Raw genomic sequence first — 14960 nt, 5'->3', positions numbered from 1 at the left:
GGGCTCAGGTGATCCTTCCACCTCAGCCTCCAGAGTGGCTGGGACTACCTGTGTGCAACACCATGCTTGGCTAATGTTTTTTTGTTCTACCTTTTGTAGAGACCATGTTTCACCATATTGCTCAGGCTGGTCTCAAGCTCCTGGAGCCATGCCATCTGCCCACTTTGGCCTCCCAAAGTGCCGAGGTTACAAGTGTGAGCCACTGCGCGCAGCCAGAGATTGTTTATAGAAGCTAGAAATACCAGTTTTACAGGCGTGTATGGAACCTGGGCCATATGGCCAGCTCTGTGAGGGATGAGACCCGTCCCTGACTGGCAGGGCATCCTGTGTCCTGCAACAGAGAGACCCACACTGAAGGGCACAGAGCTTCTGACCACCCAGTGGAAGCACAGGTGAAGGGACGCAGGGTGCAGAAGGAGGAGAAGAATCTCCTGGGAGTAAACAGGGGGCTGTGGAAGAGAAAGATGAAGCAGGGAGGTGTCACACGGGGGTCTGTTGAACTCAGATGGAGCTGGAAGGCTGCTCCTAGCCAGGCAAGCAGTGTGAGCAGGAGCGTGGAGGCTGCGTGAGGGCCACACAGAGCCACCGTGGGAGCTCAGATAGCACAGTGTGTACAGGGAATTACCCCCACAGCACTTCCTTGTTGCCCTACAGCCTTTAGTCCATTATCGGCGGAAAGCTGATTCTTTCCCTGGGTGTGTGAAGGCTCTGGATCAGGGTGAATGAATGCCTAGAGGTCTGAAAAATTTAGCTTGGTTCTGTCAGGGGAACCTGTGTCCCTGAGTTTTTATGGCCCAAGGAGACTAGCAATGAGGATGGGTCTGGTTCAGTGCAGCTGCGGCCTTGGCCTTCAGAATGAGGCCGACTCTGGCCAGAAACTCAAGGCCAATCCTGAGCTGCTCTGGCCTCCTCTGATCTCCAGCACCCTCTCCTTCCCACCCACGACTCTCAGCTTTGCATCTCCCAACCTTGGCCTGCAAAGTGTTTCCCCTTCCCTGTGTCTTTGCTGCCTAAGCCCAGACACCAACTCTCAGTAGAGCTCAGAGCCCCAGCTTTCTCAGAAATGAGCTGGGAATGATGTGATTGTGAGGTCATGGTGAGGGCAGGGAGACCAAGCTCATAAGGAAATCTTGCAAAACAGCTGGTAGGTGGTAGAGCCTCACCCCTCCCACTGGTTAAATGAAAATATTCCCAGTCAGAAGATGTTCATTGTAGTTCATTTAATAAACCTTAGGGTGGAACAGCTCAGGTTCTGGGATTTCCAGTTTCTCTTTCAAAAGATAAGGGAAAGCCCCGGTCTCCAAGATTAGAATTCAGATCCTTATGAGATGAAGACATTCTAAAAATGCATACACAGTTAAACTCTGAGATTTACATCTGCGATCTGTGGATAATTATTCTCCATGACATACAGACACAGATGCGGCCACACACAGACGTATTCAGCAGGCGCACAGATATTTCAGAGAAGACAAAATGTACATTGGGCAAAAGAAGGTCACCTGGAAATAAACCAAAATCTTTTTACCTTACAGGACAATTTTGAAATTTGAAGAGTCTCCTGGGCCATGATATCTTGGAAAAGTCTCCACCATATTTGATGCCCCATGCCCCGTGCTCCCTCCTCTCTCTCTCATTTCCATAGTGTTTCCCTTAATAAACATTTGCAGTCCTATCTTTCTGGGTGTCCGCTTCCTGGAGGACCCGTTCACACCCCAAGGTATACCAGGTGTGACTCCTTATACACTGTTCAAACTCAGGCAGATACTGCCTTGCTGGCCACAGAAGCAGGGTTACCCTTTGGGTTAGTGTTGACTGGGAAGGGCCCGAGGGGGCCTTCTGGGATGGGGGAATATCCTGTATCCAGCCATGGGTGGAGGTTGTGCTCATTCATTCTAGAAATAGTCACTGTGTTCCTAGTGACTGCCCGTGGTGCCTTGTGAGCAGATGGACAGGAATCCATCCCCATGAGGTGGCCAACTTCTCCTGACAGGGAATAGAAGGGGGCCCAGCGGCAGCTGTGGAGCCCGTGAGGAGCCTCGCCGAGACTCAGGGTTTGTCAGAGCCCATTCCCCACTGAGCCAGCTGCCCCCGGGGGGCACCAACTCCAGGCGGCTCTAAGGGAAGTTAAGTTGGGTGTAGACATTTCTCCATAAGTCCTGTGCCCCCCACCATCTTCCTGTAATTTTTAAATTGTGTGATAGGCAGAGGTTGGTGGTGAGAGGCTCACTGAGCAGGACTGGAGAGGAGTAGAGAATGCAGGGGTGAGGTCAGTCAGAGGCGGGACAGGCAGAGAGAAGACGAGAGAAGGGATGAGAGAGGGAGGGGAAGAGCAGAGAGAAGGAGAAAGACAAGGAGGATAGAAAGAGGGGTTGAAACTGAGAGAGAGAGAAGGGAGAGAGAAGGTGGGGGGTGAGGGGAGAGAGAGAGGGATGGAGATGGGAGGATGGAGTCATGGAGAGAAGTTGATTTGGGCCCAGGGGGAGAAGAGGAATGGAAGAGACAAAGACAGAAGGACCCACAGTGAGAACCAAGGGAGCTGGAGGGAGGGAGATGTCCAGAGAGCTGGCCAGTCATCCACACACCGAGGGAAAGGCAGAGAAAAAAAGAGAAGAGAGGAATGGAGACAGGAAGCAAGAGAGATGGAGAGGACGGAGACAGGGAGAGGGGGCTGGAGAGAATCACAGAGAAACAGCACAATAGAGGAAGGGAAAGAGTTGTTGAGGACAGGGTCACAGAAAGAGAAAGGAAGGACAAAGAGGCAGGCAGAGAGAAGCAGAGAAAGAGAAAGCAGGGAACAAAGGGGTGAGCCTGCAGGAGGTGGAGGGGGACAGATGGCCCAGGTGAGGGGACAGAAGAGGCAGGTAGTCCTGGGACTCAGGAGCCGGGAGGAATTCTTGCACTCCAAGGCCGTGACCTCCTTGGGGCCCAGTGCAATGAAAGCCCATCACATGGGGACACGCAGGCCTCCCTTGTGGCTGGGTTGCTCTGTGGAGCCTCTGCGTCTGTCCCTGAAGCAGGGACTTCCAGGGTAAAGGGCTGCCCTGTCTCAGGTTTGCCTCCTATGTGGGGTGGGGAACCCGGAGCAGCCTCCCTCGCTGCCCTGGTCCCTGCTGCATTTCCCATCCTGGCCAGCTAGGTGGCCGTCAAGTCCCATACCTGGGAACCAGGCTGAGAGCCCTTGTCCAGCCTCATGTGGTCTCACTTGGCTCCAGATTCCAGCCACAGGTCTGGCAAACAGTCCACGCATGCTGGCTGTCACCAGATCCATGCATCCCTGGTGGATTCCTGCCTGTTCCCACAGGACAGCCCTCAACCAATGGAGACAGGAATAGGAGTTAAATGCTTCCCCCTTTTTCACTGAGAGAGAGGCATGCACAATCTGATGCACTTTCCTTCCTTCTTTCTTTTTCTTTCTTTCTTTTTTTTTTTTTTCTGAAGACAGTGTCTCGCCCTGTCACCCAGGCTGGAGTGCAGTGGCGCGATCTCGGCTCAGTGCCACGTCTGTCTCCCGGGTTCAAGCAATTATCTCACCTCAGCTTCCCGACTAGCTGGGATTACAGGCACCCGCTACCACGCCGGGCTGATTTTTGTATTTTTAGTAGAGACAAGGTTTCACCATATTGGTCAGGCTGGTCTCAGACTCCTGACCTTGGGTGATCTGCCTGCCTCAGCCTCCCAAGGTCCTGGAATTATAGGCGTGAGCCACCGCACCTGCCGTGATGCACTTTCTAGATGCTATCCTAGAGATCACACTGGATTAAGCCTCAGTTGCCTTCAATGTAGTAATCTCTACAGTATACCCTTAGCTTTTGTCTCCTCCTTTACTTTCTCAGACCCTCACTCTGCTCCCTGGATTCACTTTTCTAAATAATCCTCCTGCTGCAAAGTCCTGGGCACAGGTCCTACTTTCAGCATTGGAAGGGCGGCCTGGGCTAAGACCATGAGGCCCCACGTTGGTTGCCTACAGCCCCATTCCTCCCTCTATTCATTCCCACCACCGTCACATCCTCCTGTCCCTCGGTGCTTCCTCGCCTTTCCCTGAAGCCCACCGTGAGATCCCAGGGGACGGAGCAGCCCCTTCTCTGCCCCAATGCAGGGCTTGGCCTGAGCACATGGTCGGTCCATGCTGGGGTGAAGTGGTGAATGAGTGAGTGGTTGAGTGATAATGCATCATCAGATCTGTCTTCTCCACATGTCTCTATCTCCACCCAGAACAAGTTAACAAATTTTCTCATTCACAAATGGGCACATGAGGCTGGGTGCTCCTAAACCCTGCAAAATTCAGAACTGGCACAGTTGGGGCTGACCTTCCTTGACCCCACCTCACTTTCTATATCTATAAAATGGGGTACCTTTCTCTAAGAGTAAAGAGGAGGCCTGGCACAGGGAAACAAACTCAGCTCGAGCACCCAGAACATCCATCTTGTTCTCAAATAACTAATACAGGGGACATGTCTTCTGCTGCAATTGGTATTGGAGCTGGTACCATTTATTAAAGGCAATTCAGTTATGAAGCTTCATTTATTAAAACAGTGTAGTAAATGTGTATGTATGGACAGACAGATAAATGTAATAGAAGAGCAAGTCCAGATATAGACAGAAATCCATACAGAAACAGAGAATGGGACAAAGGAAGCATCTCAATGCAGGATGTTCAGACACCTGGCCAATCATCTGAAAACTGAAAGAATAAAATTTGCCGGGCATGGTGACTCACGCCTGTAATCCCAGAACTTTGAGAAGCCAAGACAGGTGGATCACCTGACGTCAGGAGTTTGAGACCAGCCTGGCCAACATGGTGAAACCCCGTTTCTGCTTCTAATTTGTGAGTTTAACCAGTTCACATTGATAAGGATAACAGAAATATTTGGGCTTATTACTGCCATCTTTTGTGTTATACATATACCCTTGGGATGGATATTCCCAAGGGTCATGGACTGGGCTGTGACTACTCCAGGCCATGAGATAGGAGCCACGCCTGGAGGGACCTTCACAAAGGACCTTTGGGCCTGCTGGAGTGCAACTATGGCAAGTGACCATGGCAGAGACACTGGCCACTAGCCATCTCTGCTCCCACCACAAAGCCTCATCCAGATAACCCAGCATCACTCTTCCTGGGGCTGTGCCCACTGCCCTGGCTCTGTCTGCTCATGGCCCTGCAGACATCCACAGGACAAACAAGGAATCTGTATGAATTCCATATTGGCATCCATCCTGGTCCTAGGAACAGCAGGAGCACAGAAGGAGAAGGACTAAGGACTCCAGCTTATATGACCTGTGGAAGATAGGACAGGGCCAGTTGGTCCTTCCCTATAGGGCCTGGTAGCACACAGCTACTCAACAACACATGTTAGGGATAAATATGAACCTGGGGGCCAGGCACGGTGGCTCACACCTATAATCCTAGCATTCTAGGAGACTGAGGCAGGCAGATCACCTGAGGTCGGGATTCGAGACCAGCCTGGCCAACATGGCAAAATCCTGTCTCTACTAAAAATACAAAAATTAGCCGGGCATGGCAGCGTGTGCCTGTAATCTCAGCTACTCAGGAGGCTGAGGCAGGAGAATCGCTTGAATCCAGGAGGCGGAGGTTGCAGTGAGCCAAGATTGCGTCACTGCATTCCAGCCTGGGTGACAGAGAAAGACCCCATCTCAAAAAAAAAAAAAAAAAAAAAAAAAAAAAAAAGAACCAGAGAAGGGAGCAGTGCACTAACCCAGAAACCAGCTGGAGGGAAGCAAGAGGCCAGCAGAGAGCTGATCTACACTTTGATGTGGCATTGCTGCACCTGTCATGAGGCCTGCACCCACCTACAGATCCACTGTAGTCAAGGTAGACAGGTCAGTCCTAAACAGAGCATTATAGCACCCTGGGAGGTGGGAGTCTCTGCCACAGGGGGGGACGTGGGCTAGTGTCCTCAAGCAGAAAGGCTCTTCAAGGTCCCATGCAAAGGTTGGCATCCAATCCCACAACCCTCTCCCAAAAAGAGGAGCATTTTGGCCCCCCTCAAAAATTGTTTCTGGGTCAATGGAGCCTGATGCCAGCCATCCCTTTCTCTACCACAGGAGGAGGAGCCAGCCACCCTTTTTCTTCCTTCATCAAGGTAACCAGCCATTAGCATCCAAGCCAAAGGGCAGGGGAAATACAAAGAATGTATATTCACATCAAATTTCACTCCATGCTTAATGAGGCTCTGCTCCTTATTGATAACGGTGACCCTGCAATGGGCCTCAGTTCTTACATCTGTAAAACAGGCATAAACAGCTAGTTGCCAGCTGACAGACACCGGTTGCAGGAACGGCATGGGATAAGCACTCATGTGCATTATCCTTTCCTCCTAAGAAAACTACTCCCCAAACGGCCGGGCGCAGTGGCTCATGCCTGTAATCCCAGCACTTTGGGAGGCCGAGGTGGGCGGATCACCCGAGGTCAGGAGTTCGAAATCAGCCTGGACAATATGGCGAAACTCAATCTCTACTAACAATACAAAAATTAGCCAGGTGAGGTGGCAGGGCATGCCTGTAATCCCAGCTACTGAGACAGGAGACTTGCTTGAACCCGGGAGGCAGAGGTTGCAGTGAACCGAGATTGTGTCACTCAACTCCAGCCTTAGCGACAGAGCAAGACTCCGTTTCAAAAAAAAAAAAAAAAAAAAAAAGGTTACCCCGCCCTGAACAAAGGAGAAAGGCAGAACAGTCCCTGGGACAAAATGGGGCGCAGGCACAGCAAGGCCCTCGGAAACCTGGTCAGACTGATAGAGGAGTGTCTGTCTCAACTGGCCTGCCCTGTTCAGAGAGATGGAAAGCTGGGGAGAGTCTTGATCTCTCAGGGGTTCTGAAAGGCCTCCTGGTGAGGGATGGTGAGGGATGGGGTTCCCTGAACCCTGAGGCTTATTATCCCCCCATGGGAACACACAGAACTCCCTGGAAACCCCCAATCAATCCACAGAGAATGCGTGAGCCACTTCTGCCCTCTACTGGCTGAATTTAAAACTGCAGCCAATTGAAGGATGTGCAAATAAATGTCACACATCACTCTCCCTGTTCATTCATTCCTCATCCACGGAGAGCTGCTTTGTATCAGGTGCCAAGATAGGACGGGAGGCATAATTTTAATTCTCGGTGTCTCCAAGGCTGTATCTGCATGAATTCTCCCGTACTTCCCCTGCTTCCCAATGGCCTAGTCTGATAGGAACAGAGTCTTCATCTTTTTTCATGGCTTTTCTGGCTGTCTCATCCTTATTTGTCCACAGAGGCCAGCTCGGTTCTGTGTCCCTGGAGAAGGATGATGTGAAGCACTATCCATTGCTGAGCATTTGCTAGGTCCTAGGCACTAGCTAGACCCTTTCTGTCTACCATATCCCTCCCAAGCTCACTGCAAGGCAGGGCCCATCTTCATTCCCTTGTAACAGCTAGGGAAACTGGGGCTCAGTGAGGTTCCACAGATTTTCAGAGGTTGCATGGCCTGAAGATTCTAGAGCCTGCTTCAAACCTTGTTCCCCCTGACCCCAGAGCCTCCGTTCAGGTTTCCCTGAAGATGCCAGAGCATGCTCTGTCCACAGTGACCATAGCTATGCATCAGGCCCTGCCTGGTGAGGTTCACTTGGCCTTTCACACTGCAAGGTGGACCTGGTCTGAACCTGAGGTCCTGGGATTGCTCACTGTATCACCTGAGGCTCCAGCCTTGTTCTTTACCTATAAGGTGTGTATATCTATCCCTGGGCATGCTTGATCCTGGCTCAGCACGGCATCCCAACCCCTAGTCCTCAAGTTGCAGACACCGCAGCGCTTCGCCCAGGCTGCCCTGAGGCCTTTAGCACATGCATTGTACAGATGGTGATGACACTGGGGCAGGCTTTTTACCCCAGATGAAGAGTCTGAGGGCCCAGCAAGCCAGATGCCCTGCTGAGGAGGACTCCCAACCTGTACCAATCTCTCACCGCCTTGAACAGTTAAGCTCAGTCCAGCTCTGACCAGGACCTCGACAGCCAGGGGGCAGCAGCCCTGCTGGGCCCAGACCAGGAGCCACCTACCCTTCAGAATGTCAGCACAGCCAAGCCATTCTTTTACATTTATGGAGACTGACAACTAGCCTCCACTGTTCTCTTATCACTGAGCAACACAGGAGCATTGGCAGAGAGGAAGTGTTCTCATATTTCAAATGTTTCTGGTGGTTGAAATACTCCCAGATAATAGCATAGTTTTGGAAATAATGGACTACATCATAAAATTAAAATTAACTTCTTCTGTTTTCTAGAACTTTTAATGAGAATAATTTAAATAACCATTATTTACCAAATTTTATTCATCTATGCATAATACTATTGATCTATCATTTGAGGAAAAGTAAAACACATACAAAAGAGGTTTTTAAATTAAAAACAAATACAAGGGGACTTTTAAAAGTTTGTGGGAAAATGAAATTAAAAGACAAGAATAAAAAATATAAACTTTATTTCTCTCAAGTTCTATCAAGGTCAAGACACTTTTGTTTAAGTGATGATATCATCCATTTTGTCCATCTCCAAAGAAATGAGGATCCTGGGAATTGATGTCAAGGCAGTCTTTCTTACATTATTAAATGGAGAAACACTGGTCCCCTTTAAATAATATCTTAAGATTAGGAAACAAAAAGAAGTCATAAGGAGCCAAATCAGGACTGTAAGGTAGATACCTAGTGATTTCCCATTGAAACTCGCAAAATTGACCTTGTTTGATGAGAGGAATGAGCAGGAACATTGTCATGATAGAGAACTCTCTGGTGAAGCTTTCTTGGGCATTTTTCTCCTAAAGCTGTGGCTCTCTTGAGACACTCATAATAAGCATATGTCACTGTTCTTTGGCCTTCCAGAAAGTCAACAAGCAAAATGCCTTGAGCATCACTGAAAACTGTTGCCCTGACCTTTGCTCTTCACCTGTCTGCTTTTGCTGTGACTAGGCCACCTCTGCTTCTTGGTAGCCATTGCTCTGATTGTGCTTTGTCTTCAGCATTGTACTGGGAAAGCCAAGTTCCATCTCCTGTTACAATTCTTTGAAGAAATGCTTCAGGATCTTAATCCCACTTGTTTAAAATTTTCATCTAAATCTCCCCTCCTGTCTGCAGCTGATCTGTCCATGGTGTTGGGTCTTTTTCTGCTGCTCATCATTGGTCCTCTTCAATTAGGGCATGAACAAGATGAATATTTTCTCTCACAAATTGATACGGATATTCTGCCGCTGTGGGCTTCATCTTCCACATCATCTTGGTTTTTTTTGGTTTTTTTTGTTTTTTTAAGATGGAGTCTCATTCTGTCTCCCAGACTGGAGTACACTGGCATGATCTCAGCTCACTACAACCTCTGCCTCCTGGGTTCAAGTGATTCTCCTACCTCAGCCTCCCAAGTAGCTGGGATTACAGGTGCATGCCACCACACCCAGCTAATTTTTGTATTTTTAAAAGAGATGGGGTTTCACTATGTTGGCCAGGCTGGTCTTGAATCTCTTCCTTTCTTAAAATGTGTTATCCACTTATGAACTGCTGATTTTTTTTGCGGGGGGGCGGGGATGTTGTCCCCATAAACTTTTGGCAAAGCATCCATGACTTCACCATTCTTCCACCCAAGCTTCACCATGAATTTAATGTTTGTTTTTACTTCAATTTTCACAGAATTCATGTTGCTCTGATAGGCGCTCTTGTCAAGCCAATGTCTGATCCTTCTCAGTGCCTCAAATTAGACCCTATTCAGAAATATTATAACAAGTTGGTGTGAGTTTATTTTGGTACAAAAAAATGTGAAGTCCATGCACAGTTTTTTCATAATATACATTTTCCATGAATTTTGAAGCCCCCTCATAAATAATTCAAACACACATTTGGGAAAACATGAGAAATCATGTAAGGCCTGGTGGTAATGGGGCATTTGGACTAGCAGGGTCATATGGTGGCTCAATGAGAAGCCAGAAAGCAACTCCTTTCCACTTTCTGGGTGGGGGCTCCGGCCCCTGAGTAGGGATAAGGAGGACAGCAGCCCCTCATGGAAGCTGGCTCAGGAGTTCACCCAGGATTCCTGGAGAAGGGGACAGAAGAGGACGTCTCCTTCCCACAAACTCCACATTTGAGTTCACTGGAAACACAGGCTCTGGGAATAGAGGAGAAGAGGGCAGGGGAAAGGCTGGTAGCTGAGGTGGGGTATGAAGGGAGGGGAGTGACAGAGGAGGCTGTGTCCATGCCTGGAGGTCAGAGGGCAAATGCCCCCAATCACGCTCCATCTGGGTTATCAGCTGCTTGAGGATCCACGTCCAGAAACTCGGGGAATCACTGTGTCCGTTTTCCTTGCCTCAGGACTGTGCCTCTTGTCTGGAGATGATGAGGTTTCTTTCAGCCTCCCATGCTCTCCACCAATGATCATGAGTTTCCATTCAAGGCACAGAATGTGGCTTTGAGAAGAAGCAGCAGTTCCCTCCAGCTTTTCTTCAAGAGCCTCAAGTCACCTTCTGTAGCTCCAGATCACAAGCTGGACCCATCCAGGGCAGCAGGCACTCCTGGGCTTTGACCTCCTCTGTCCCAAGGTGAAGCTGGGTGAGGGTTTTACATTCCACTGAACCAGTGCTGGACTGCAGTGACACGTCCCTGATCTCTGCACAGAATGTCTTTCATCTCCTGGTTAAACAAGTCTGTCAAAAACAAGAGAACTGTCACCACACAATTACCATGACACCCTCACCACCTCCAAGGGTGATCCAGGCTGAGTGAAACTTGTGCTCACCTGCTTCTGCCACAAGCTCCATGGAGTCCGCCCGGTTCACCAATAAAGCAACTCATGCGAGGCTGAAGCTCCTCCCCCGTTTCCCAGGCTGCTGCAGAGCCTCTTGCAGCCACCATGGCCAGCTGGGCCAAAACACTGAGACCACTGACCAGGGTGCGCCCAGAACCACATCTGTGCCTGGCAACAGGGCAGACTATCACTGGAGAGGCGTGGGGGCACAGCGACAATAGAGTCACACCCTCCACCCTGCCCTCTGCTGAACCCACTCCTGTGGGCCCAGAGCACCCTCCCCATCCTGAGAGCACCCTGGTCTCTCTGCCCGGAAGGTTTCCTCTGGCTGCTGGCGTGGAGCACATTTATATCCACACAAAATAACTGCGCTCCTTACCAGGCCCCAGGGGCCCGGGGTGGGACTTGGCGCTCGGTGGAAGGAAGGAAGGAAGGCCGCGGAAGGAAGGAATTGCTGAGTGAGTGAGTGAGTGATGAGGCCCAAAACCATCCCTTGTCCTTCCTCAGAATTCACACTTCTTGTTCTCTATTGTCAGTTGCTTCCCTAAGGAAAGTTAAAAATCCCTGTTCACAAAATACCTGAAATATATAATTTAAAATATACATGTATATATTATATAATTTTAAATATTTAACAAATTGAAATAAATGCAAATCTGATAACATCAGGTGATCATATAACACTAAAATTCACCATTTTGGACTACAATGAAAATCTCAAAAATGTTTTTGAAAAGTACAAATAATAGAGATTATTTTCTATTAATAAGCTGTCAATGAAACTAGAAATGAGTGAAAAATTGAGGAAAAGCAACCACATAGGCATTTTATGACTCCCCCATAAGCCATTTTGGATCCAAAAGCCACCAAAACCAACATGCAGCTCAGAAAGTTAAAAATGGAAAAGAAACACAAGGAAAGCAGAGAAATAGAAATGAGATCAAAACGAATTAAAATATCTCAAACTGCGAAGGCTTTGATGCAAAAATCCAAACACAATTTAAAAAATGGCTTCTTTCCTTTCTTTTAAAAGAGGAGCAGAAATATACAATTAAAGATGAAAACAAACAGAAAACCAAAGACATAGAAGAGAACTAAGTTCAGAGCTGCTTTGTAGAGCTCAGTGCTGGAGGTGGAGAGAGCTGGAGGTGCCTGCTGGGAGGGGCCAGGCAAGCCCAGGAAGTGGGAGTGGGGTTGGCCTGGTGGGGGTTGGGAGGTGGGTCCCTGAAGCTGCTGCTGGGTTACTTTTAGCCCAAGGGTGAAGATGGAACAGCCCTGGGTCATCTATACAGGTCGATCCCTCCACCCCACCCCACCCCACCTACTCTCCCTAGGAGGGCATGGGTACCATGCCAGGGGGCCTGGAGAGGGTTGCAGAGCCCTGGAGGAGGCCAGAGCCAGGGACTGCCATGGGAAGTGGAAAGGCAGTGGCCCCCACTCTTCCCAGAGAGGCTTCTGGGAAGCCTGGGCAGAGCCCGGGAGTCCAGGGCTGCCCCTCCTGCTGGAGAATACATGCAGTTCAGAACTAAAGGAATCGCATCGCAGAACTTCACAGCCCAGGATCCCAGGACTTCACAGCTCAGGAACAGTCCCTCCAGAGCAGTGGGAACCAGGCAGTGTCCTGGGCAGATCTCGAGGAAGTGGAGGGAGATCCAGCTGGCTCCCACTCTTAGCTCCCATCCTGCCCACAGACACAATCTGCTCTCTGAGTGGGTGGTCCTCCGAAGTGTTTTCCCCTGCCAGAGCCTCAGTTTCCTCCTGGTCACTTGGGATTCTGACAGACTCCGAGGAAGGGAATTCCTGTCCTCTCAGGCTGCTGTGATTGGCTCCGCAGTTGCAGCCTTGGCCTGTGAAGGAGGGGGCTCCTCCCAGCCAGACCCTGTGTCCCAGGGCCTTTCTGTGGGCACTCCTGAAAACACCCTAGAGGCAGCCACCTCAACCCTGGGGCAGGAGAGAAGCCCTGCTTTGGTGGCCCAGAATGGATGCTTTCCTAAGATCCACCCACCCCATCCCCCAGTCCATTCAGCACACACTGACCTTGCCCTCCTGGGGTCCTATCCCCTAGGCCTGGGAGCAAAGTGTTTGTCTCTGTCTTGATGCCACCTCTGACCCCAAGGTCAAACTAGGCAAACACGACATTTACACTTCAAGAAGAACCACATTTTCACCCAGAAAGTTTGTACCAAGTTATACCCGTCAACTGCGTTTGGGGATGTCTATTTCCTTATATCTTTGCCAGTCCTGGATTTAAAAAACCTTTTTCTTTATTTCTTTTCTTTCCTTTCTCTCTTGCCATCTGTTTGCCAAAATACAATGTTGCATTTTTTAAAGTGTTTATTTTTTGAAACATGTACAATTGAGCAACCTTTCTCCTGACTTTCTCCATTTCTTTGATTATATTTACTTATTCCTATCCATCTAGTTTTTTCCATTTCCTACTGGGGCTCGTATTGCTTTCTTATTGAGCTGCGGTTCATTCCATTCAGATTGCAAATATTTTCTACTCTGTCACTTATCTTTTACCCTTACTTGTGGCTTTTTCCTAATGCACAAGAATTTCATTTTTAAGAAATCAGATTCGGCAAGTGTTATGGAGTCAGTGTTTGTGTCCCCCCCAAATTCAGATGTTGAAATCCTAACCTCCAATGTGATATTAGGAGGTGGGGCCTTTCAGAGGCAGGGCCCTCATAAATGGGATTGGTGCCCTTATCACATGCACCCCAACTCTCTCACCCTCTTTCTGCCGTGTGAGGATGCAGTGAGAAGTTGGCCATTTGTACCCAGGAAGTGGGACCTCTCCAGAACCAACCACACTGGCACCCAGCTCTCAAACTTCCAGTTACAGAACTGTGAGAAACAAATTTCTCTAATTTGTAGGCCACCCCGTTTATGTTATTTTGTTATAGCAGCCTGAAAAGACTAAGACAGCAAATTATTTGGCTTCTGCTTTTCATCCCGTCCCATGAGAGTCACATGATAAGGGTCTGACAAACCTCCCATATCATAGGGACTCCGCTGTTGAGGTTGTAAACTCTCCTGTTCCCTTGGGTTGATTTCTTCTTCCCATTGAATTATCAATTTACCCACACTGTTCCGCATCTGAGCCGAAATGAACCAAACTCAGAACACAGTCCTTGTTCCTTCTTTCTCCAAATGTTCCTCATGGAGGCATTATGGTAGGAAGGAGGAAGACCTCACAGGCCAGGGACCAGGTGTCTGTCACATTGCCTCTTACGCTGTGCCTGAGTCATACTTACTCTAGGGAATTTGCCACAGGCATGAAGTTATTCACAGGCCTGCCTTTCATCCCAACCAAACCCCTGCTGAGCTAATTCTTTTCCCTGACTCTCCTCTCATCCCCCATTCCTCCATCCACTTCCAACTCCAAAGCACCTCCTATACTTTTCAGACCAAGTTCCCACCTCCTGAGCCCCTTCATCCCTCCTGTGTGTCTGCCCCTCATTGGATGTTGCCTTTCTCTGGGACCTCTGACACGAGGTGTCTCCCTCATTGGCATGCCATGGTTACTTCTAGGGCTGAAGCAACTAAAATGGAGAGTGATCAATTGTACGGAGGCAGACATTTAAAAATAATAATAAGTACTGCATTCATTCACTCCAAGAAAAGTAAAAGCCAAGGCCCAGAGTGTGGCAAGGCAAGGGTTAAAAAGAAAAGACAAACAAGTTTTCCTCTGCCTAGCAAGCTCACTTCAAGGACAGTTATAAGATAACGCTGTTCGAGAAGTTGAAACCAATGGAATAGGCTCCAGACACCCCACCTCAGGAGCAAAGATGAAGGAAAAGGAAAAAAAAAAAAAGGACAAATATTTAGCCAGTTCTTGTTTTTTCTTTCAATGCAGCTAGAAGGCCACCAGCTATGCAAGGCCACAAGTTATGCCAAGTCATCAGTTATGCTATAGATTACATGACCTGTCAGTATATGATTAACTGCCTTTGTTTTGCTTCTGTAAGTTTGCTTATAAAAACCCTGCTCAGTCTTTGTTCAAGGCTCAGCTTTTTGGATGTGAATCCACTGAGCTGGTGTACACCTTAAAATAAATACCCTCCTGTATTCACCCATACTGGTCTCTCTAGTCCTCTGTGACCTGCAACAGTATAAATCCTTATAGTCACAGTGCTATGCTCTTAACAGGTGCTTTAAAAAAAAAAAACAGCTCTGTGGAATGATTGACATTTACATCTCTGA

The 14960-nt window shown here is 48.8% G+C and overlaps 2 protein-coding genes across 2 annotated transcripts in view; both read left to right on the top strand.

Annotated features, from left to right (window-relative positions):
- Positions 1-14960, top strand: part of PLAC9 (placenta associated 9) — a 325463-nt gene that overhangs the window by 124153 nt on the left and 186350 nt on the right. The window lies entirely within an intron of this gene.
- Positions 1-14960, top strand: part of DYDC2 (DPY30 domain containing 2) — a 127780-nt gene that overhangs the window by 17104 nt on the left and 95716 nt on the right. The gene's annotated exons all lie outside the window — the stretch shown is intronic.

Source organism: Macaca thibetana, chromosome 9 (genome assembly GCF_024542745.1).
Source record: "Macaca thibetana thibetana isolate TM-01 chromosome 9, ASM2454274v1, whole genome shotgun sequence".
NCBI classification, from domain to species: domain Eukaryota; kingdom Metazoa; phylum Chordata; class Mammalia; order Primates; family Cercopithecidae; genus Macaca; species Macaca thibetana.
This window is presented reverse-complemented; position numbering and strand designations above follow the sequence as displayed.